The sequence below is a fragment of the Vidua macroura genome, chromosome 22 (assembly GCF_024509145.1).
Source record: "Vidua macroura isolate BioBank_ID:100142 chromosome 22, ASM2450914v1, whole genome shotgun sequence".
In the NCBI taxonomy this organism is placed as follows: Eukaryota; Metazoa; Chordata; class Aves; order Passeriformes; family Viduidae; genus Vidua; species Vidua macroura.
The window spans coordinates 4,456,598-4,479,565 of NC_071592.1; the positions used below are offsets into that span (position 1 = coordinate 4,456,598).

Consider the following 22,968-nt stretch of genomic DNA (forward strand, 5'->3'; position numbering starts at 1 on the left):
AGAGTGCAGGAGGCTTAACACTTATTTTTGTTGCATCCTGGGACTATCCAGGTTTTTAAGTACATGCTGTGCACCTTGCCTGTGCAGATGAGGACCTGGAAGCGTGTCCTCCAAAGGGTTTGTGTGGGAATGTTGGGTGGTGCTGTTTTCCTGTTTCATCCACAAGCCTCATGCCTAAATATTACCAAAAGGATCCTGCCTTTTTAGGGATGGGAAAAATTTATCACATGTGATAATGTGAGGGAGACAGAACATGGATGTTGCATCCTGAGCTGCCTGACTTGACACTCTCTAGGCACAGGGAGAGAGAAGAGCTGCTTGTTGAGGGCATTCTTCATGGAACAGAATTTCAGGGCAGGTGAGCTGAGTGCCTTGTCCAGGGGCTGGCACCCCTCCAGCCATGCTGAGGCTAAAGCTGGGGGAGATGTTTCCTTCCCAGAAGAGATGGGGGAGGTATTTCCTACCCAGGAGAGAGGGAGCAAAGTTAGATCACACCCAGAAGATGGTTGCAGACCTGGGTCTTGTGTTGTGGTGGATGAACCTCAAATGCAGCAGCTGAAAGAATTTCTGGATGGAAATTCTCTTGGCATTGCAACCTGTGGCTGCTATCCCACTCATCCCAGACCTTCACCACTGTGGGCTTTCCCTTCTTCAAGAAAAAACATCCTTTTAGGGTTTGTCTTTCTGGCTGAACCTTCTGCAGCCCTTTCCTTGCATTCCCATGGGAGCCCTCCTTCAGCCAGGGCTCAGCCACCCCCGAGGCTCCAATATTCAACCCAAAACATTGGGCAACTGGAATTCTGCAAACAAAAACTGAACATCCCAGCATGGCCACTTTTCCCTCCTGAAGGGAGGTTTGCATTATCTCCTTGTAGCTCCAGAAGGCCAGGCTGGGCTACTTCTGTCGGCATGTTTTCTAATTTAATTACTTATCCTTGTCTCAAATTGTTTATGGTACACTAGGCTATTAAATGTGCCATAAGCAAATGGCTCTTGAAAGAGGAAGAGGATTTATTTGTTTTAGCAACCACTCCAACAAAAGTCTATTTCCTCAGCTAATTAAGATTCCATTCGCTAATTTAAATGTTATGCTAATTAAAGCATAATTCTGAAACTGTAAAAAGGAACTTAAAAAAAGGGGGGGGAGAAAAAAGAAGCAGAAAGTAAGAAAGAAAACTGGTTGGCCTTTAGAAATTACATTAAATTTATTGTGTTGTTGTAACAATGGTGAATGGAGTAATTATTTCATTTGCCTCTCATGTGCTATTCATGCTGTTGCTTTTATTCATTTTCCCCCCATTCTCACACTTCATCTCATTAACACCCCTTCTCTCCCCTCTAATGGGCATCATCTTGCGATGGCTTAAGATGAATTGTGAGCGTGATCCCTGTGCTTCCCAGAAAAGGGCCACACTGAGAGTATTTGAGCCTGTTTATTTTCCATCCCGAGCTGAGACAACGCTCAGCGGCCACACTCACGGAGTTACATTGTGCTCACTTTAATTAAAATATAAATAACCTACTTTTGGGGAGAAATAAAGAGAAAAAACAACAGGAGCAAGGTCTGTTTTGGTTTGTGTTTTCTTTTTTAAATGTGGCTGTACGTGCAAGGGACTGGCTCCTTTTCTCAGCTCAGCTTCTGACCTCGTAACTTGGGAAATAGAATAATTGAGCACTTCAAAAAGAGATTAATTCACTGCAGACTTTACTAGGATAAAGTCTGGCACTTTCAAGGACAGGTTGAATGGGTCTCTGGTTCCGTGGAATGTGTCCCTTCCCATGGCAGGGGGTAGAAATAAATGGTCTTTAGGGTCCCTTCCAACCCATGCCATTCTGGGATTCCATGATTGTTGAGCTGAAACAAATATATCAGGGAAAAACTTCACCAGAAGTAGGGAAACTGGACTTGCTGTTGTAGGTTTGGCTCTCTGTTGTAGTTTTGGCTCTCAGCTGAATGCCAGGTCATGGAGGTCCACTGCCCACCTTCCATCTGGCTGATCCCACCAAGACTCATCACCCACCGGAGCTGGCAGGCCTTGGGACAGCCTGGGAGCTGCCAGGCTCATGGGCATCAGAACCCCAGCCTGAGCATCAGCTCCTTGCTTTGATGTTTGCTTTGCCAGGGCCAGGGCGAGACTTTGAGCTTTGCTGGAGCCTCTGGAGGCCGGGATGAAAGGGCAGAACCATCCACAACGTGGAGAAAAACCGAGCTGCTGAGAGCAAGTGCCTGCACTGGAGAGGAAATAAAAGGAGAGAGGGAGATGAAAGATGATCATAAAGACACCAGGCTGGCAGGAGCAAGACATGAACCCCAGCAAAAAGGAGGTTGTAGCAGCCCCAGTCTTATCCCCTGGGATGTTATCCCAGCAGTTAGGATCCTCTCCTTTCTCCAGGTCCCGCTTTGTCCTGGGAGCCAGAGCCTTCCCACACTCCTGGCTGCTCCATCTTGGGAGAGAGAATTTGGAGAAAGTTTCTTTGCAGTGTTGGCTTGCTCTGTTCATATTATTAACACTAAGAAACAGGCAGGAATTTATTATATTGCTTTAATTTATGCATTTGGAGTTTTTTAAGAGAAAACCAATTAAGATTCTCTGATGAGCCCTCCAGCTCCCAGCGGCTTTGGGAAACACTTCCATGAGATGCATTCAATCTGTGGCCAATACCTTTGTGTGTGGTCCTGATAAACACTTTTGGGTGATGCTGAAAGAACTGCAGTATCTCCTCCTGCCCCGTCTCCTGCCTCCCCAGCCCTAATCCTGCTCACTGCCATCGCTCTGCCCGGCAGGCTGAGTCCCTGGGAGGTAGAGGTTCAAAGCAGAGTTTGTGGAAAAGCCAGTGTGACATTCAAGGCACAGCTAGCTGACTTTCTGCTCTGCTCACGCTGTGGATTGGGAGTTTTTAGTTTTTAGTTTTAGTTGTTTCAGAGCTGGGGAATGTTGTCTGCATCAGCTGCTCTGAATGTTCCAGTTGGATGAAGGAATTCTGGGGTGTTGTGCCATACCTGTGGAGGGATAGGACTGAGGGATGTGTGTTCCTGGCTCAACCCCCTTCCCAATCCCCAGTCTCTCTATCCATCCCTAGTTTCTCCCTGCAGCTGTGCTCCAGCTGTGGCTCATCCCATCTCCATCCTCGCTCTGGACCCACAAGCAGCACCTGCTTTGCCCGTCCAGGTCCACAGATATATTTAAACTTTGATCTTGATGGGAAGTGACTGGTGCTACATTAAAGCCATATGTTTTAGAGGGAACGGCAAGGACGTGTAAGCTCAGTGATATTCACATCTAGAGAGAGCTGGGAACTTGTAGTGCCACCCACGCTTGGTATTTCTGCCGGCTCTGCGAGGCTTACACAGCTGGGGAAGGCAGAGTGGGAGCGAGATCTTCTGCTTAAGGGATTTTGTAGAGAGAGATGGATTAGATAGATTTGATGGAAACTGATAGTTTATGAAAATGAATTCACCTGCATCTCAATTTGGTTCTTGATGCCAGGAGACAGAGAAGAAAAGGAATAAAAAAAGGCGAGAGGGGGAGAGGGAAAACAATCCCAAGTTAATTAAAGTGCAGTTTTGATGTACTGTGCTGGGCTGTTTTCTTTTTAACTGTTTGGCAAGTGGGATGGATCCCTTCGTGTCAGCTTCCCTGAGAGGAGTGAGCAGAGGGATGCTGCATCTTGGGATTTCTCTTCCTCTCCTCTGACTGTCCGATCAGAGGCTTAGGGGAATGAAGTGGGACTGTGTCAGAAGAAGTGAGGAGAGCCATGTTGGCCACGGGTACTCAGCAGCATGAAAAAAACTGCTTACGATGGCTGTGTTTATCTCCAAGTTTTTTAAAAACACAGGGGTGTTTTCATCCCCTGACAGGAGTGGAATTAGCACTGCTCATTCAGCACCCAGCTGGAGCAGGCTGCCACCCCCGCTGGCTGTCACACCACTCCCTCATGGTTTGGCCACTGGAAGCTTTGGGAGAAGCCAGATGTTGGGTGGGAATAAACAAAAATTTTACAAACCCCTTTTTTAACTTCCCTGTCACCAGGAAGGTGACAAACCATAAAATGGTGTTTCTCCTGGAGGCAGGGGAGTCAGGGAGGATCTTTCCATCCCAAGTCATGGAGTTATGAAAAGCTGGGGAGGAGATAGGACTGTCTCTGTTTTGCAGAGTGCAGGAAGAGTCCCAGCCTGCTTTTCACAGGCTTTGGATATACAAAGGTGCCCCTGTCTTCAGTCAGACAGGGCACAGGCAAGAATTTGCAGAGAGCCTAACTGGAGTGGGGGGTTGAGCTGGATCTTGGACCTTGGTTGGAGGATTTCCAGCTGATGGAGGTGTTGGGACAACTGGCTTTGGGTGCCGGGGGAAATCTGGCTTTTCCTTTGATCTGGGTGCTCCTTTCTTCCCTGCGATGGAAAACTCTCTGAGCAGCCTCCCACCCCAGCAGCTTGTGCTCCTCTGTGCTGCCAGGGCAGTGAAGGTCAGACAGGTTCTTGGAGTACCATCAGAGCAGCAAGATCCAGGATCTAATCCGCCTTCCTCTTGCTGTCTGTTGATACTCTGATTGCTAAATAATTATTGGCATTGGTGAGCACAGGCAGCTCCTCAACTCCCCGTGGCTGTAGGGAAATCTCTTCATCTCTGTGCTTTGATTCCTTCATCTAGACAACAGGGATAATAATCCTTATTTTCTCTCTGTTTATGTCACTCTTTCAATGTAAATATGAACTCCTTTGGGCAAGAAGTGTCTCTGGGAACACGTGAGGAATAACCAGTGTTTGGAAGTGGGATTACCTGTACGAGCAGGACCTTTTTAACAGGGCTCTGTGCAGCTCCAAGGGAGCATTTTTCAAAAGAAGACAGGAAAAAAGCCAACGCAGAAAGTTGAAAACAAAACATGTGGGTAAATTAAGGCATGTAAGACTCGCTTTGGAGTGTGAGGGAAGCATTTCTGCCTGGTTAGTTTATCAGAGGGAGGTTAAGAGGTGATTTCGTTGTGGTCTACATATTTCTCCGTGGGGGAGAAGCTGCTGAAAATGGACAGATTTTTAATCTAGCAGCAGAGAGTGTGTCAGGATCCAGTGCTGGAAGGTGAAGCTGGACTCATTTACAGTAGAAGCAGTGTCCGATTTTTGAAGGGAAGGTAATTAATCATTGCAACGACTTACTCTGAGCCACAGCAGGGCTGCCATAACCCATGAGCTCTACACTTAAGAGAGACATTTCTGAGGGGCTTTCAGGAGCCACAGGGAAAGCTGGGAGCTGGTGCAGGATCCACTGGTGGCAGCACCCTGCCATCCATGGGATGGGGACAGTCTCTTGCTGGCCTCTCCCCTCCAGAAAGCTGGACAAGGGTGTTTTTATCCCAGTTTGGATGTCTGCACAGTGCTGGGGTGTCCCCAGGTGCAGGGAGCAACCATGGACACATTAGGCACTAATCACTGCCAGACCTCCAGGGATCAGCAGAGTCGTTGTGCTTTTTTTTTTTTATTTTATTTTTTATTCCTTTCAAAAGCATTTTTAAAAATCAATACAAATAAATAAAGAGGCCATAAATCTAGGAAGACACCCGCAGCTCCCTCTGGAGCCCTCTGTTTGGTGGGGATGGGTTGAAGGGTGACAGAGCATTGACCTGCCTGAGACAGATGGGAGGATGCTGGAGCCAATGTACCCCCTAAGGATGCAGGGGAGGGGGCTCCAGGGGGTTGCAGGGGTGAAGGGCTGCAAGATGTATATTTTAAGGTATAGGATATCCCCAGCTGGCCACTCACCAAGGGAAAAGCCTGGCTTTAGGAGCGTTTTGTTGACTTTGAGGCAGAGGTCAGGAATTGCTTGAAAAACAAGACCAAGCCGAGGCAGACCCAGCAGCAGCCCCTTGTCTTGGCTCCCCTGACCTCATCTGCTCAGACTTGATTTCCCTGTGCCTGTGTTTCAGCTCTGGGGGCAGGGGTCACTCTCAGCCTGAGTTATTTGTGCTGAGCAGCATCCCCTGCCTCTGCAGGCAGGGGGAAATGACAGGCTCATTTCTGCAGGGGAACCCATCCAAGCTCCCTCTCTTTTCATCTCAGCAGGAGGGGTGTTTCTTTGGGAACGGTTTGGGAAACATTCTGCGTGACCCTGGGAACTTGGGGTGGATAGTGAAGCTCCTTGTTCTGCTGCTGAAAGCTGACTAGGAAATCTCAGATGAAATGTGCAGTGGGTCATTTCCAGTGCTCATCCACGCTTGGAGGTACGAGCTGGTTAAAGCCCTTCCCAAGGGACAAAATATTCTTAAAAAACACAAGATGCTGTGTGTACCCCCTCCCATCCAGGCCAAACAAATTGTGTGTTGGGCAAAGAGAGCACAGAAGGGTGACAAAGGCACTGTCCTTTACCTGAACACTGTCCTCATCCCTGTGGTGTGCAGCAGAGAAGCAGCTCTGCCTTGGCAAGGATCCTGCTGAGGGGGAAAATTTATGCATGGCACCTCCAAATTTGTATTCGTGGGTGCAAGGTGGGAGCAGCAGCATCTCAAGGGATCCTTGCTGGGTCCCTGGGAGAAAAATTCATCTCTGGTGTGATCTCAGCAGGTTCTGTGGCTCTCTTGTCCCCCTTCCCCCCATTCCCCCTCGAGGGGGGCTGGTTGTTTCTGGCGCAGAGGGTCTTCCTCGGGCAGGTTTGCGGGAATTCTGCAGTCCTTGGTAATCATGAACTGTCAGCAGCCCAAGGAGGGGAGTTCAGCTCAACACCGACACTGCATGGAGAGATAATGGTAAATAACCAGCAGCTATTGGGGAAAGTTGAAGTAAAATAAATTGATCCAATTTTCAGTCTTTCTCCTGGGTTTTTAAAATTTTTTTTCTTTTTCTTGCTCTATCCTTTCTTCCTGTTTATCTCTAGAGCAGCTCAGGCTGGTGCAGCCCCAGCAGGGCTGGAGAGCACTGCACTTAAAACTGAGGGGGCCCTGGTCTTTTGGTCTGCACCCAGGCCTCAAGTTTTTAGGTGTTGAAGGGGGAAGCAAAAAGTCAATTTGGCTTCTTGTCAAGGGATAAGCTGGGAAGGAAAACTCCTGGTCACTGCTAAATGGATGGGGGAGGAGAAAAGGGGCTCAAAACCCCTCCCAACACCTTAAATAAATGTTTTCCCTAGTCTAGCTGCCCACACATAAACAAAATGCATTTTCAACCTGTTCTTTCTCTATCCTTGACAGCACAGTGGCAGTTTTTACCAGAAGTCCTCGTGGGCTGTTGGTGGAAGTGTGGTGGTGGGAAGTGAAGGATGCCCGTGCCCCGCGGGGGCTGCGGGAATCGCTCCAATCGCTGCTCGCTGGCCTCTGCTTGAGGCTTGAAATCCATGTGAGAAAACCATAATAGCTCCCCACCTTGCACATCCTCCTCGTCAAAACAGAAACATTTCTTGCAGGACCTCATCCAGGACTTAAATACCTCCAGAAATTCCTCTGCAGCAATTCACTTTTCTGTGCTGCATCCAGGAGCTCTGCTGTCAAGCTGCTTTTCTTCCTTCCCAGCATCACCTTCTCAACACTGCCTGCTGGCTTTGGGGACTGGGAGGATGCAATCCTAATTATCCTCGTGGTGTTTGCTGTTAATTCTTGGGATTACATCTTCCCATCAAGGAAGAGCAGGTACAGTAACTGGCCCTGCTGCTGGCACAGAACAGGGGAACGCTGAGCCTTCCTTGGCAAAGTGTTTTTGGGGCCACATTGAGGTGCTAAAAACAATTCGGGTGCTTGAGCTGGGTGCACCTTTGGAGCTCTGGGTGCCTGCAGGTCATGCCAGCCTCTTTCAGCTCTGCTGAGTTTTCTGGGATTCAGGAATGACAAACATGCAGAGCATGGTGTAATTAAACACACCCTGTGCTGCCTCATTAAGTGGTTGCTGGGAGTAAAGCGAAAGCCTCGCTGACAGCCTGGCCTGGCAGGAGCAGGGGCCGTGGAGATGACTCAAGGCCAAGCACAGCTTGATGGCGAGCGTGTTTCCGACCCTGTGCCGAGCTGGGATCCAGAGCATCCGCAGCCTCTCCCCCGCCACATCCTGCTCAGCTGTCCGGGGCTGCAGATGAGAAATAAAATAAACAGCAATTTTCCAGCCGTGCAGGCTCTTTGAGCCCTCACTGCAAGCAGTGTGCTGTCTGCTTTTTCAAGTTCTCCTGCAAAAGCATGTCAGGTTTCCTTGGAAACTTCTGAAACTTCCTGTCCTTGGCATGAATCCTCGGTGGTGTTGAGGACATCGCGTGCTGCAGAGTGGGTTGAGCTGTTGAGCGGTGGTGTTGCCCTCCCTGCACCTGGGTGTTGCTCAGGGGGAGTTTTCAGGGCTTTTTGGGATGCTGTGTGTGGTACCCCAGGGAGAGCTGCCTGTGGGGACACCATTCCCATTGCAGGAGCTTTACCTGGATTTACCTCGCAAGGCTTCGGCCTTTTGAACCCTCCAGAATGACAAGGGGAATCACTAAATCAATATCATCAGGGAATCTTTTCAAACAGCAAGGTCACCTCCAAAAATAGGGAAGATGGAGAGGCTCTTGGGCACCCTTCTACAGCTAAATTGTTCCTCAGCTCAGAGCAGGCAGCCTTGCAGACCTTCCCACCCTCCATTCCAAAGGAAAAGTCCAGGTGGTTCTCACGGCTGTGGTGAGTGATGCCCCAACCCTTTTCTTCTCCCCCTTTTGAAATGTGAATTTTCCATAAAGCTAAGCCGAGACCTCCAGTGAAAGTTGTCTTATGCTGCACAGTCGTGGGGAGATGAGTAAAAAATGGTCCTCTCTATCTTCTTTAAGGCTCTTCTCTCGCCTTTTATTTTCCTCAAACCTTGGAGTGAAATTCCGTAAGGGCTCTGTGAAAGAGCGCTGACACAAGACTCTAATTTCAGGTGTGAATATGGAGACGTTTTTCATTAGGAAGCATATGGCGTTAAGGTTAAAAAAAAAAAAAGAGATGAAGTTTGACAGCCAGGAACAAAGCAATAAAATAATAACTACAGGTGGGCAAAGCCTCCAGCAGCGTTTGCAAACAACAAAACCAAGCCAGGGGTGGCTCAGATCTAAGTGTTATTGTTACTTACTAGAGTTAGTGGAAAATTTTTCAGGGGAATCAGGGTTGTTTTCTGACAGAAACTTGGGTTTTCATCAAAAGTGAAATTTCCATGGGAAATGTTCACCTTCTGAGGGAAATTTGGGCATGTGGTAAGAGACAAAGAAAGAAAGAAAGAAAATAGCAAAAAAAGATGTCAGAAAGCAGCTGAGGAATTTTTATGCTGAGTGATGGATGAAGTGTCCCCCTTCCCCAGTGCCAGTGCCAGGCAAATACAGATTGAGAAGGGCCTGCTGGGTGACTGGTGTTGGTCACCTTCAGCTCAGGGGGTGCAGGCTCCATCCCTGCTATCAAACACTGGACTCATCTCCCCATTAAAGCAACTTCATAAATACACAGCAGCTTCCCCATGCATAAGAAAATGTTTCCTTGATTCTTTCCTTTGAGACTTTGTGGAAGTTTTCTGCCTCCTCATCTCCTGATTTATCCTTAGCTCTTGAACTTGTTGCCTAATGGCATGAGATCCAGATTGGGATGTGCGAGAGGCAGCTGTTCTCTAAAACATCTTTTATTTCTCCTTCTGCCTAGTAAAACAGAGTTAAAGGTATTAATACTCCTGGTGAAATACTGGGGGAGATGCTGATTAAAAGTCTGGGATGGGAGGTGGATCTTTGCTGTGGAGTGTTGCGTCTGGCCTCTCATCTCCCCTCAGGGCTTTGGGAGAAAGTTGAGCTCCGGAGCCAAATGTCATTGCTGAGGCTCCGCTTTCTTCTCTGCTCTTTGAATGCCAGGTCCCGAGTGGCCTCGCAATTTATGGTGAATATTTTATACCTCTAAATGATGTTTTGTGGGATTCCGCTCATCTTGCCTGCTGTGCCTCCGCCAGTCGTGGAGGATGGAGCCTTTGTTGTATGTGTTAAGCTTGACAAGGCGCCGTTTTTCCAAATGGATAATTTTGTTCCTCTGCTGTCGAGGAAATTGTTTCCTTCCTGGAGAGGCTGATCTGTGGCCTGAACGAGGCTTTGGCTGCCAGGAAGACGCCTGGGTAAAAGATGTAATGTGGCTGCAGGTGACCTTGAGATAAGGAATATAGGAGGCGTTGCTTGTATTTTTTCCTAGTTGCATTTTGGAGCTTGTTTGTACTGGGAAAAGCTTCAATGCAGGGGAAAGTGGGGGTTACTGAACCCCCTCCTCACTGATCACTTCCCATTAGCAGGCAGGGCAGTGCAGAGAACGAGCGGTCTGAGCGGGGAAGAGTTTTCTCCACAGAAGAGAAAAGAGCACTTAGAAAAACTGGAAAGTGGGAAGATAAATGGCATGAGAAACAAGCCACTAAAGAACTCGAGTCAGGAGATCAGATTGGGAATATGCTGCTCGTTTTCCAGTTCCAGCCATTACCTTCTGCTTTGAGCTGGCTCAGACAGGCTTGGTGCTGCGTGTCAGCCCAGGGATAACCGAGCTGGTCCCACCGTGTATCCCTGCAAGGCAGGAGCAGGATGGAGCCTGGCCAGCCTTGCTGGCTGCCTTGGAGGCTGGAGCATCACGCTCCACAAGTGGCTGCATCCCAATACCCTCGGCGGACACGCTCCCACCACGTCTGCACAGGGCTGTGACTTTGGGGACCTGTGGGAGGAAAGGTGCCACAGAACCACCGGTTTTATTAACGCCGTGGAAGGTTGCCAGACATAATTAAAGCCGTGAGAAGCTTGGCGGTCTCCCTTCACAGAGCCTGGTACAAATATTTCTGTTGGGTTTGATCCATGCTGCTTCGGAGGCTCTTGGTTTCACCTCGCGCTGCCGAGCTGCGTGAGGTCTCTGCAAAGAACGTGGTGAGCCCTTGCCGAGGTGAGGCAAGGCAAGGCTGACGTGATGTGAACGCTGATGAGGCGACCAAGTTTCCCTCTCAGCAGGCCACGGTTTGCCTGCAAAGTTTGGATAAATTGGATGGGAGTGAAGTAACTTGGAGAAGTCAGTTGAGTAGCGCCTTGTGTGGGATTCACCGGCATATTTCCCGCATCTTCTCTGTCTCGGGGAGGAGGAGTGTGGGGAAGAGCAGACTAAGAAGAGGAGGCAACCTTTCGTAACTGCGTAGAGATGTCTCTCCTCCTTCCCCACTCTCGCAGGAGCCATCTGCTGCAGCTCAGCAGGCTTGAGCCCAGTCAAACTGTTTTCCCCCCTGCCTCATAAATTGCTTCTTGCAACTTCAGGCAGGTGTCAAAGTCTTGGTTATAAATGCACCCTTTGGAGAACCTCTTTGCAAACATGGTTTCTCTGGGGACACAGAGTTACTTCATGGCACCTGTTGTTAGCTCCATAAAAATCCAGCTGTGGTAGGTGCCCAAGTTTCTCCATAATCACTCAGGAGATATGAGGGACCTAAGAGTTACTGCTCACTCTTTGCACCTCTCTCGTGGAGGAAACTTGGAGGATTTGCTTGGCTGGCCACCTTTTAAAAGGCAAGAACTTCCTGAGATGATACTTGTCGAGGTTTTAGGAGAAGATCTTCCCATTTGAGCAAAATCTGAACAGAGGGACTAACTTAGAGCTCTCTTCAGGCTCTTACCCTTACATTTTGAAGGTGACTTTAATCAGCTCCTGAAGGAATTGTCCCATCCTTAGCAAACTCAAGGGGATTGAGATGATGATTTAACCACCGTACAACAGAAACATTTGGTACAGGACATAGTAACTATGATATCATCCTTGTGACAACAGATGACTCATCCCCAAGATGATGAGAACCTCCCCTGAATTCTTTAAAATCTTCTCTCATCCACACTGTCGAGCCCAGGCTGCTGGATCCAGCCTACAGACACAGTCCTGCTCTCCTGTTCTGTGAATTAAACACACCCCAGAGCGCCACAACCACGGTTCGAGGGCGGCTTTCTTGAAAGCACCGCCGTTTTCCTCAACGGCACCTCCCCAGCTGCGTGCAGCAGGGTTACAAATGGAGAAAGGGGTGAAGAGCTCCTTCCATCTGTTGCCCACCTGTCCTGGCAAACCCGAGGGGAGGCGACCGCCTGCATCGCAGCACCCCCCTGAGCCAAGGGGGCACAGCCGAGCGCGGCCGTGGGAGGCGGCACGGGGAGGGTGCGGGCACGCGGGATATTTTTAACGCTGCTCCCTGAACGTGCAGTCGGCACCGGCAGAAAGTGTCAGATTGCCAGCCCAGCCAAGAATTCCGGGCTGGCGAGCTGTCGGGGAGGGAGCCGAGGCGTGAATTCAGCGTGCCGCGCTTTTTTCCAGAGGGTGCACGGAGAGGGCTGGAGCGTCCCTCCATAGAAAAGTGCTCCTGCACCATGCTGGGACATCCCTGTTCGCCCCACGTGTGTGCTTCGGGTCATCCCCTCCAAAATACCTCCTGTTCACCGGTGCCCTCCTCATGGCCACGCAGCAGGGTGGCCTCAGCACGTCTCGGTTCCCTGAGGGTGTTTGTGTGCTGAAGCAGTGCCAGCCCAGCTCCTGTTTGTCCCCCACGGTGCCAGCCCAGCTCCTGTTTGTCCCCCAGAAGGGGACAGCTGACAGCCAGGAGTTGAAGTCAAGCTGGCTGCTTCCTCTGATGCAGCAGAAACAGGTTTTGTGCTTGTTCCTGACCTAGAAACAGGGCCAGCCACCTCGAGGTGAAGAGCTCTGCATCCTCTTATCCATCCCTGGAGCCTTTTAATCTTCTGAGCTGAAGATCTTTTGATCTGAGCAGCTCTGTAGTGCAGGCCAGGCTGGCCAGAAGGTGTTGAATGTTTAAAAACCTTGGGCTGCTCTCACTACAGGGGAGTGAAGCAGGCTTAAAAACAGGTCTGGTTCCTCCTGTGTCTGCTCAGGGAATAGGGAGAGGACAAGGACACCTGGCAAACCCTTGGGTGCCAGGTAGAGGTGTAACATCCAAAAGTTTTTCCTGTGGTGTCACTCAGAGAAGTGCCTCAGGCTAGAGCAGCATCCCTGAGGCTTGGGGCTGCTCTGCAGCAATGGGACAGGAGTCAGGACTGAATTCATCCCTGCTAAACCTTTGATTTCCTTAGGAAACCCCTGCCTGGTTCCCAAACTGGTCAGCAGTGCCTGAGTGTCCCCAAGGGTGGAGATAAAAGCTTGGAAAGACCACCAAGGATCGGGGGCTGCTGTCCTTGAGGTTTTGGCAATGCACCCCCCTGAACTGTGCTGCTTGGGGGAGAATCTGACAACCGATGCCACGACCTTACAGTCACCACAGAATGCTCCATTTCCTGCCTCCCAAGCTGCACATCAGTCACCTCTTCAGCAGCCAGGAGGACTTTTTGGAGAGCTGTTATCCTCCTGTTCCTGGTGCACTGGATTTGAGCAGCCGAGATGTTTGTGTAATGCTTCTCCTTCTGGCTGCACATAGGCCCCATTTCCTGGCAATTCAGTGGTTTTAGGGGATGCTGCTGTGGCTCGAGGAGGGAGCCGTGGTCTGGCAGGGCACAACCTTGGACTCTGACCTCACAGAGCCTTTGCACAGCATTTGCTGCCTAATGAGGCTTAGGCAGCAGCCTGAGAGCTGCGTGGCAGATCATTGCAGGAAAATCAGCTATTATTGGAGTTGCTGCAGATGATCAGAGCGATGATTTGCTCCTCTCTCAAAATACAATTAGTCACTTCCACAAGCTCAAAGGAGAGCAAGGGCCTGAACTATTTGTGGCTTTGTGCTGAGGGAGCAGAAGAGTGAGTCCTCCTGGTCTGGACAGCTCCAGATGAGCTTTGCCTCGTGGTGGCTTTTGTTAGCAATGCTCAAATTGAACTCTGTGTTATGTGTCTACATTTTTAGCACCCTCAGATTTGCAGCTGTGCCCTGGGTGTTGGGTGAGGTGCTAGAGGCAGAGGATGAGCATTGAGGGAGCCAACTGGGTCCATCCACAATATGACAGCAGCAAGGAAGGGGGAGAAAAAATTGACTTGCCAGAATCCAGCACGGAGAGGTTGTTATTTTGTTCACTAGAGTGGGAGAAAGGCTGTACACAGCTGTATTTCTTCCCTTCTCTCTGCCTGGTGGGGATGTGATGGTTTGGGCTCTGCCCCCAGGACTGTTTCTCTGCTCAGCAGGAGCTAAGGAGCAGGTTTGTCAGCTGGCAGGTTTCCTCCTGGCCTCGCAGAGGTGTGCTGGCTGCAGCCTTACTCCTTTGCAGGTGAGCTCTGCCTCATCAGGAGCCAGTACCATGCCAAGAACATGCTTCTGTGAGCTTATTTACAGTTTGGTACCCAACCCCGGGTGCCTAAAGGAGATTTCCTCTCTCTGCACGGCACTTCGCCTTTAAACACTCCTGGTTGCTGGAAGTGTGAAAGCACCTCAGGTCAACTGGTGTTTCTGAACACCAAGATTAAGTGTTTTTTCCTTCTATTGAGCCCCTGTCCTTAAAAACCAGCCTTGAAACTGCAACATATAACCAACACCTTAAGGTTGCTTCATCATTTTAACTTTCTGCTTGCAGGTTCTTTCTTGCTGGAGCAATCACTTCTCCCTGTTCTTCCCTCCCTGCCAACCACTGCTCCTACTGGGATCTCCTTGGGATCTCCCTGGAAGGGCTGCCCCACATCCCATCCCTGCTGAAACCTTGCTGCCCCTCCTCCTGCCAGGCTGTCTGTACAAACAGGATCAGGGGAGTGTTTTGAGAATAACAGGGTGTGCTTTGGGCTCCCGAGGCTTTGGTGTGGGCAGCATCTTTGGCCTGTGTTTGGTACCGTGGTGAGATCTGGATCCAGGGAAGATTTGTAGGGCTCCTACTCCTCCCTGCCGTGGGTTAACCCCATGCCATGCCATGATGCACAACGCTGTCCCCAGCTCTCCCTTCCTCTCTGCTGATCAGAGCACTTGCTGTGCTTCAGGCTGTAAGCACCGTGCATTGTGAATTTCCATAAAGGACGTGTTGTGGAAGGGAATTATATTGTATATGCCGGCTGCGTGCTTCATTTTAAACTATACCCCTGTCACCAGGCAGCTTTCTACAGGTTGGTTGCAGAGTGAACAGCTGAGAACCTGTGGGAAGACCCAAATGGCACTTAAATTATATTTGCTCTTTGATTTTGAAGACATTTAGTACCATTTAATAGAATCAGAATGCAATTTAACTCTGCCAAGTGGGGGAGGCCGCCTCGGGAGAAGTGACACTGCCATAGCTGGGGAAACAAAAAAATTTAAGTGAGCAAAACAGCAGGGTCGCATTTACTATCCGGGTAATTATTATTAAATAAAGAGCAGAGTGGGACTGTGTCTGTCAGCCTCCCCGAGCACTCCAAATGGCATTAACCACTTCAGCGCCGTGGGATGCTCTGCGTTAGGGGCACTCCGGGGACACCCCAGGCGTGGCAGCTGAAGAGGCTGTTGATCGTCAGCCGGAATTAACCCGGGAGCGTTTAAACGGAGGCTGATTTTAGTGCCAATGGCCCCGGCTGGGCTCTCTCCCCCGAGCCGGCAGTAGCACTTCAGTGCCAATATTGTTTTTTTCCACCAGGAGCAGGTTATTAAAAAAATAATGCAGGGAAAGGGACAGGAGCTGTGCTGTGCTGAGCACATCTTGGAGACAGCTCCACAGGGAAGTCTGGCTTTCCTGCCTCCCTGTCTGGCTGAAAGGATGATGAACACTTCTTGTTTGAGTTTAAGCTTTCTTTTTTATTCCCCTCCCCCGCCAAATTTATTTTTTTCCACCGTTTTCTGGTGTTGTTTTTTTATTTGGTTGGTTGCTTTTTTCCCGATGCTGTTGGGGGTTTTGCTTGCATTTTTGATTTTATTTTTAACCTTAAACTGTCCATTTCAGCCACAAGGATGCCTTAGCATTTGCAGCACTAAGTTCTCTGCAGTGAGGAGCAGTTAAGCCCGGCCTGGCTGCTTGGCAGTGCTCTGCTTAATTTAAAGTTTTTGGGCAGGTCTCCAATGCAGCGAGACAACGCCGTGGGCGGCCGACTCCCAGCCGTTGTTCCCTGCCTGTTTAAAGGAGATAATAGCACTTCCCAGCCTCACCGGGGGTTTGCAGAGGACGAGTCTATTAAAGATTGCGAGGTGCTAAAGATGCTTTGCTGATTGGGGTATACAAGTAGCTGAGGTATCTGGTTTAAGGGAAGCTTTGCGGTTGTGAAATCAGAAGATTGTCTTTTTTTATTGCCTGGTACCTGGAAATCAGATTGAGTTGTTAGAATTTTATTTTTGCCTGAAAAAAAAAAATTACAGTAAACTGGGAGATAACTTACGTGTGGTGATGATACATCACATTCCTCAAGCGTGTTTTGGCTGAAGCTTCTTGCACAGCAGAGAAACGCTCTCAAATTGCAGATGTGGTAGCTGAGACACTGAGGATCGAGGTGATGGGAATCCCCTTAACCAGAAGGACGTTGGAGCAGTTTTTATCCTGCCATCCAGCTGGGGAGCAGCAGGTCAACAGATCCCAGGATGTGTTGGATGGTTGGGAGTTGTGGGGAGGAAAGGTCCCCCTTAAAATGGCCAGCAGTCATTTCTGCTTCGTCCAAGCCATCCAGAATCCCTGCTCACAGCAGCTCTGGCTGTCAGTAGGGATGTGCAGGCAGAGGCTGCTGCTCCAAGATGAGTTTCCCCTGGAAAACCTGGAGCCCTTGTAGAGCAGGTCCCCATCGCTCCACTAGTATTAGGTGTGAATTTATGTCTGCATCTCTCAAACAGCTTGATATGTCCAATCCTCCTGGATAAAGGCAAAGCATTGAATTATTTCCAAAGGACAATATTTCATTTCCTATAAGTGCCTTAATCTCGTGAGTAAATATTACATCTTTGTGCTATAATCCCTAAGCTGGTATATCTCTTCCCTTCCCAGTTACCTTTTGTGTTGATTTACATTTAATATGTTGCCATTAAATCTCTTTCTCTCCCTGAGGCCTATTATAAGTGCAGTATTTATTCTGTTGAGTCTTTTTTAGTCACATTTCTATTGTATTCTAATGTACTCACACAAAAGACTGCTGGGCACATTCCTGGGATATTTGCACCTTTTTCTTCCCTAATTTTGTTTGGGCTCCTGAAACCACGTGCTGGTTTGGCCCTGCACCCAAGGATTCCTCATACAGATGAGATTCCTTCAGGAAATCTTCTCTGCTAACTCCTGGGCTTTCCTGGTCTGCCAGTCCTGCTCCCAGGAGGAGCATCCTGCCTGGTAGAACTGAGCATCCTGATCTGTGGAGAAAAATCCCTGAATCAGCCAGGGAGATCTCCATCTCATTTCATCCTTGGGCTCAGGCTTTGCACGAACCACCTCATTCATTAGGCTGCTCAAGGAGAGATGTTCTGGAATTTGCAGGCAGGAGGGGGTGGTTTGAGATCTGGCTGGGGGTGTTTAAGGGCAGGACAGAGCAGGGCGTGCGAAGACTGCAGTAAGGTTTTGGGAGACAATGGGTATTTTTGGCTCCTTGATATAATGATGGGTCTTTCTAACCCTCTCCTGGGATATCTGAGGGTCTCTGCAGCCAGCTGGCAGTTTGGGGGGAAAGGGTGGGGTAACAAAAGTTTTCCTGAGCTGGGGAACCTCCCCTGGGTGGTGGTGTGGGGGTGGGTGAGGGATGGTGGCGGGCTTGGGCTCCAGGAGGATCAGAGGCTGGGGAGGTGGGGGAGAGGGACAATTCCATGCCCTTCGTGGGGTGGAGAAACTGGGGGACATCACCCTCCTTTCTCATGGGAAGGGGAGGGTTCATCACCCCCGAGAGCAGCGTTCTCAGGGGCACAGAGGAAAGCAGAGAGCATTCCAGCTGGTAAGGGAAACCCCTTCCCTCTCCCTGCTCTCAGCACCTGCCCTCAGTGGGCACTGCTGACCTGCTCATTCCTTTATCCTGCCTGATTTTAGGGGGCTGTGTCTGTGTTTTCCAGGCTTTGGAGGGAGGTGTGGGAGACTGGGGCTCTGTGCTGCCTGGGTGGCTGATTTCCGTGTGCAAATCCTTATATTTTCCTGTGTCCCTGTTCTTTTCTCTGCTGTCCCCTCGATATAATAGATTTGCTCCTCTCTAAAGTGCCTGGATCTCTACAGATTAAGGGTGCTCAGCAGAAGCTATTATTATTGTGATGCTTTTATTGCATAGAGAGACTGAGACATTAAAGGACTCCTTCAGCTGAGGCTTTTAGAGGTAGAGAAGATTGGCCAGAGCAGATTTGGGTGCAAACATCCACCCCAAGAGACAACCTGAAGCAGCAAAGAGCTGAGCTCATCTGCCTGGGTTGGAGGAGAGGCTCATGCTCAGACTGCAGATTTCCACCAGCACTCTGAGTGTCAGCTCTCCTCTGGAGCATCCTTGCCCACGGGAAGGAGGGATAAGCTTCCCTCACTCCCTGCCTTTGCAGAGGGTGGTGTTGAAAAGCAGGAGGTCCCACAGACTCTGTTCACTGGGCTGTAGTTAAACCCTGTCCCACCTGGCTGGGAAAATAAAAAAAATGATGCAATTATTGATTAATAGTCTTAATCAGGTTAAAAGTGTGCTCGAGCCTGTGTGTCTCTTGTCACCTCACCACCATCACCTCTGCTAGGGACAAGTCTTGTGGCAGAGCCACTGCCAGGTCTTTTCTGGAAACATTGGCATGGATTAAACATCCCAGAATAGCCAGCCTTTCCCTACGAGACTCGAGTCTGGGATTAAGGTTCTGCAAGATGCAAAAGCAAAGGAGCACGTACAAATATCCAGGGGTAGTGACAAAATGGCTGCATTTGAGCTGTGCCAATGAGGCGAGCAGCAAAGGAAGGAAAAACAAATGTTGGCTGTTGGGGGACACGGGGAAACGATGCTTTTATCTCCTTTAAAATCACTCTGCTCTGTTTGGTTTTTAAATCTTCCTTCCACACTGGAGTCATTCTGCTACTACGTGCAAAGCTACCAGGGGAGTTGGGGGAAGAGGGAAAAAAAATTAATTGAATCCTTAGGTTTGAGTGATGGCTACTCTGAGAGCTTGTCAACCTGATGGTAAATCTTGGGGGTGTTAATTGCTTTGAAATCCCTTTCCTCTTGTCAGCAGTTCCCCACCTTCCCCGCAGTCCCGTCTCGCTTGTTTGCAGCCCACGGTGAGCTGCCCGTGCACAGCTCTGAGCATCCAGGGGAGACTCGGGGTGAGAGGGAGGGATGCCTTCTCCTTATCCCTTTCCAATGGCTCCTGTTTGCTGATAAGGTTAATTGATTTCTTTTGCTTTAATTAACGAAATTCAATTTCCGCTTAATGAGAAAGATTTCGGTGTGACACGTGTAAATGGTGAAGCGAGGAGTGCCAGGCGAGAGGGGAGGGAGGGAGCAGCCTGTGTGTGGGCAGGCAGCTGAGGGAGGTGGGGTCCCTCATCCTGGGCATCCTCCTGGGGTCCCCAGAGTGAGGTGCAGCCCATTGCTGCATCCTCTGTGGTAGCCAGGAACATCAGCAAACATCCTCTGCACTTTGGTGCACCTTTGACCTTTTTAGGGAGAATTGACCCTGAGATAGAATCATGGAATGGTTTGGGTTGGAAGGGACTTTAAAATTCATGTCATTCCACCCCCTGCCATGCACAGGGACACCTTCCCATATCCCAGGTCGCTCCAAGTCCTGTTCAAACTTGGACACTTCCAGGCATGGGGCAGACACAGCTTCTCTGGGCACCCTGTGCCAGGGCCTGCCCACCCTCACGGGGAAGAACTTCTTCCATATATCTGACCCAGCCAGCAGCACGTGGGCTCCTTTTTGGGCCCTTGGCTCCCTTGTTTGTGCTGAAATTGGGATCAACAGGAGAGGAGCGTGGGGGGAAGGAGGATGGCAGAGAGCGAGTCACTTCTCATCAGGTTGATCAATCTTTCTGCTGTTGAAGCCTCTCAATGAGTTGAATGTGATTTTCTCTGCCTTACGCGCAAGGTGGAAGTCGATCGCTTTCAATTTTCAGCATGCAGAACTGGCACTCTGTCAAGCTCCTGCCTTGCATAACCATGATTGCTGCTGGCGAGGGCTTCCAGCACACCCCGAGCCGTGCTGGGAGTGGGGCTGGGTGTGGGCAGCACCCCCTGCCTGGGAGCTCCAGCCAGGCTGGCCCCTCTGTGACTGTGTGGGGCGGGCTGCTGGCAAGAGGAGGGTGAAATCTCTGCGTGGGGCTGAAAAAATACTGGGCTGGGCTGTGAGGGGACAGTTGTGACAGCACAATGGACTTGATCACCCCAGGATTCCAAACTCAGAGCCCTGAGCCCGTTAAACTCACTGCACATCAGCCAAGGGCTCTGCAGCTCCGTGGTCTGGGAATGGGGTAGTCCTGAGTGGCATCAACTTGTCTAGGACTGTGGAGAAGCTCTTGCTGCCTTACAAATTCCCATTTCCCATGAATGAATCCGGAAGGAGGATGCAACAGGTGCTGGCAAGGGGTTTGGGACATTGTGTGGGGCCTGTTGTCAGCAGCCTGGGGTGTGAATGTGGCCCCGGAGCCTCCTGCCTGCCACAGGGGCCAGAGGCTGCAGATAAGGGAAAGTGATTTCTGGTTTTAATTAACTGAGCTTTCATTTCAGGATAAACAAAGGCCGTGTTTGTGTGCTGACAGCTGGCTGTCCTTCTGGGTCAGATAAGAAGGCAAGTTATTGCCTCCAAGCTCTGGGAGGGACCAGGAGAGAGTCCAAGGAGTGAGAAACGTGAACAAATGCCGGGTGAACCTACACGGGCTGCCGGGCTGGGCTATTGTGTGTGTTAAATAGGGATTCTTGTGCCTATTCATCCTCCTGCCCCTGGGTAGGAGCTGCTGTCCTGCCATTGTCCCAGCAAATCCCTAAACCAGTGGCAAGCATGTTGTGGCGGGCGTCCAAGGTTTCTTCTGCAAAGCTGGAGTGCTCCCGGGGGCTTTGCTGGCTTTGGGAAGGATGGCTGCCCATCCCTGCATGAGCTCCGTGATTTCTGAGTCTCCTGGTGCCCTGAAGATGAAACTGTCCCTGGAATGTGTTCCAGGGAGAGGAGGGAATTGCCCCGAGGCCAGGCACTGGTTTGCTTTGGCAGCCCCGGGCTTGGCTGGAGCAGAGGCTCCTTCGGGAGGGTGAGGCAGTGCCAGGGTAAATGCCAGGCTCCTCAGCTCAGTATCCCCTCTGAGGTGATTAAAGCGTTCAAAATCCTGAGAAATGCCGCCATTCGCAGCCTCGTGCCCTAACCGACACAATCCATGGGGAAACCACGGAATTCCATTGGTGCTCCCAGGCACCTGCTGCTGCAGGGAGGGAGGAGCAGTCAAAGCGGCGGAGGAGTGAAAACGCCTCTCCAGAGCCGATGATTCAGAGATTCAGCCAACCTCCGTGGCACCTCTCCTCAATCTGGTGGGGAGAGGGTGTTCCCAGCATGTGCTGCTGTTCCCCGCTGTGTTCTGGCTGAGCAGAGGCTGGGGAGAGCCGGATTTTGGCGAGGATGGGCACAGGGCACTGCTCCCTGTGGGTGCCAGACCCACGTGTGGGTGTCTGTGTGCACTTCTGGTGGATCCAAGCACCGGGACGGCACCTCCGGCTCTCTGGAGCTCTGCACGGCAGAAAGCAAACAGCTGGTTCGGCAGGGTCAGCAGATGTGCTGCACATCTGGGCAGGGGACAGGGAGCTGAGAGCCTCCTGCACTGCCTGAGAGCTCTGCAGGTGAGGTCAGCTCTTGTTGGAGATGCTGAAAGGAAGATGGTGCTGGATGTTTTCTCATTTAGAACATTTGCAGGAGGTCTTTTGGTAGGTCAAAGTTTTCCATTACCTCTGTGAAAACTCCCAAAGCAAAACCTGAGGTTTTCAGGCTGTGGCTTTTGCACATCATCCGTTCAAAACTAAAGTAGGAGTGTGTTCATTTCTTAGCTTAATTTTTTTCTGAACTTTTTCCTTGTTCTTTTTCACTGGAGAGGCAAAAGTAAAAAAACTTAAATGACTTTGTGGGATGTGGAGGGAAAAAGTTTGGTTTTCCTTTAATCTTTAGCAATACAAGTTGGCAGTTTCAGTCCAGTTCCAGTCTTGGCACATTTTCTCTTTGTGCCTAATTTGAGGTGACCGCTCTAAGATCTGCTCTGGTTTCACATTCCTCAGCCTTGTGTTTTTGCACTTCCAAGACTGTGTGATGGATCTTAAGGAGTCTGCATTATACAGCCCTGTATCCATCTGTTGTCCTTACAAGTTAAACAGCCTGAAAAAAAAATGGATTAGAGCCTCAGCTCCTATAATGAAGCAGCAGTTTGTCTCCAGATCCTGATCCAGGTGTAGCAGAGCTAACGAGCCGGCTGGCCTTGAGAATCAGAGAACGTTAAATACATTTTTTTTTTTGGTGGAGAAAAAGCTGGAGTGAGGAGGAGAAAGCAGCATTGGGAAGAAGGAGGGAGGGAAGGACAGCAAAGGTGGGAGAAATTGGGAAATGGGATTGGGTTATCCCTTCTGAGCACTGGTCATGGAGCCAGGGAGGGTCTCTGGTCAGGTTGGACGTGCAGATTGTGCCTGGTGTCATCTCCAAGGTGTCTTTGAAGCAGTTGTTGACCATCCAGTGGTGCCAGAAGTTACTGGAAACCTGGAGGGGAGGGGAAAGTCCTGCTAAAGCCATCTGGCTGCTTTTCCGATGAGAGGATGCCAAGGCTTGCGTGGGCTGAGCCGCTCAGCGTCTCTCGCAGGGTGGGGATTAATGGGAGGGACCCCCAGTCCCTTCCTGCTGCTTGCCAGGGGAGCTGCAGGATTATTAAGGCAGGTAAAAAATGCCGCCGAGAAAATGAGAGGAGAAGGTCTCATTCCATTATGTGGGAGAAAATATTCCCCAATTAAAGAGAATGAGCTGAAAGCGGGATGTGGAGGGGAGAGGGAAGGGGGGGAATCGTGCAGCTCCCAGCAGAAGCAGTCGCATTCAGTGGGGCTGATTTCCTGGAGCAGCAAGAGGATGAGGAGAATGGATGGACGGATGGATGGTTGGGTAATTTTTTTTTTTTTTTCTTATGGTGAGGAAGGTTTGGTTCTGAAAGCAAGAGGAGAGGGAGGGGAGGCCAGGTTGATGGAGATCACGTTTCATTCAATTTGGAG

The 22,968-nt window shown here is 50.1% G+C and overlaps 1 protein-coding gene and 1 long non-coding RNA gene across 8 annotated transcripts in view; one reads left to right on the forward strand and one right to left on the reverse strand.

Annotated features, from left to right (window-relative positions):
- OPCML (opioid binding protein/cell adhesion molecule like) overlaps positions 1-22,968 on the forward strand; it is a 337,383-nt gene that overhangs the window by 74,382 nt on the left and 240,033 nt on the right. The window lies entirely within an intron of this gene.
- On the reverse strand, positions 16,598-20,032 carry LOC128817912 (uncharacterized). Its single transcript, XR_008440340.1, has 3 exons — positions 19,828-20,032; positions 16,934-17,155; positions 16,598-16,667 (listed from the first exon to the last, which is right to left on the reverse strand). It is a non-coding gene; the product is annotated as an uncharacterized LOC128817912 (long non-coding RNA).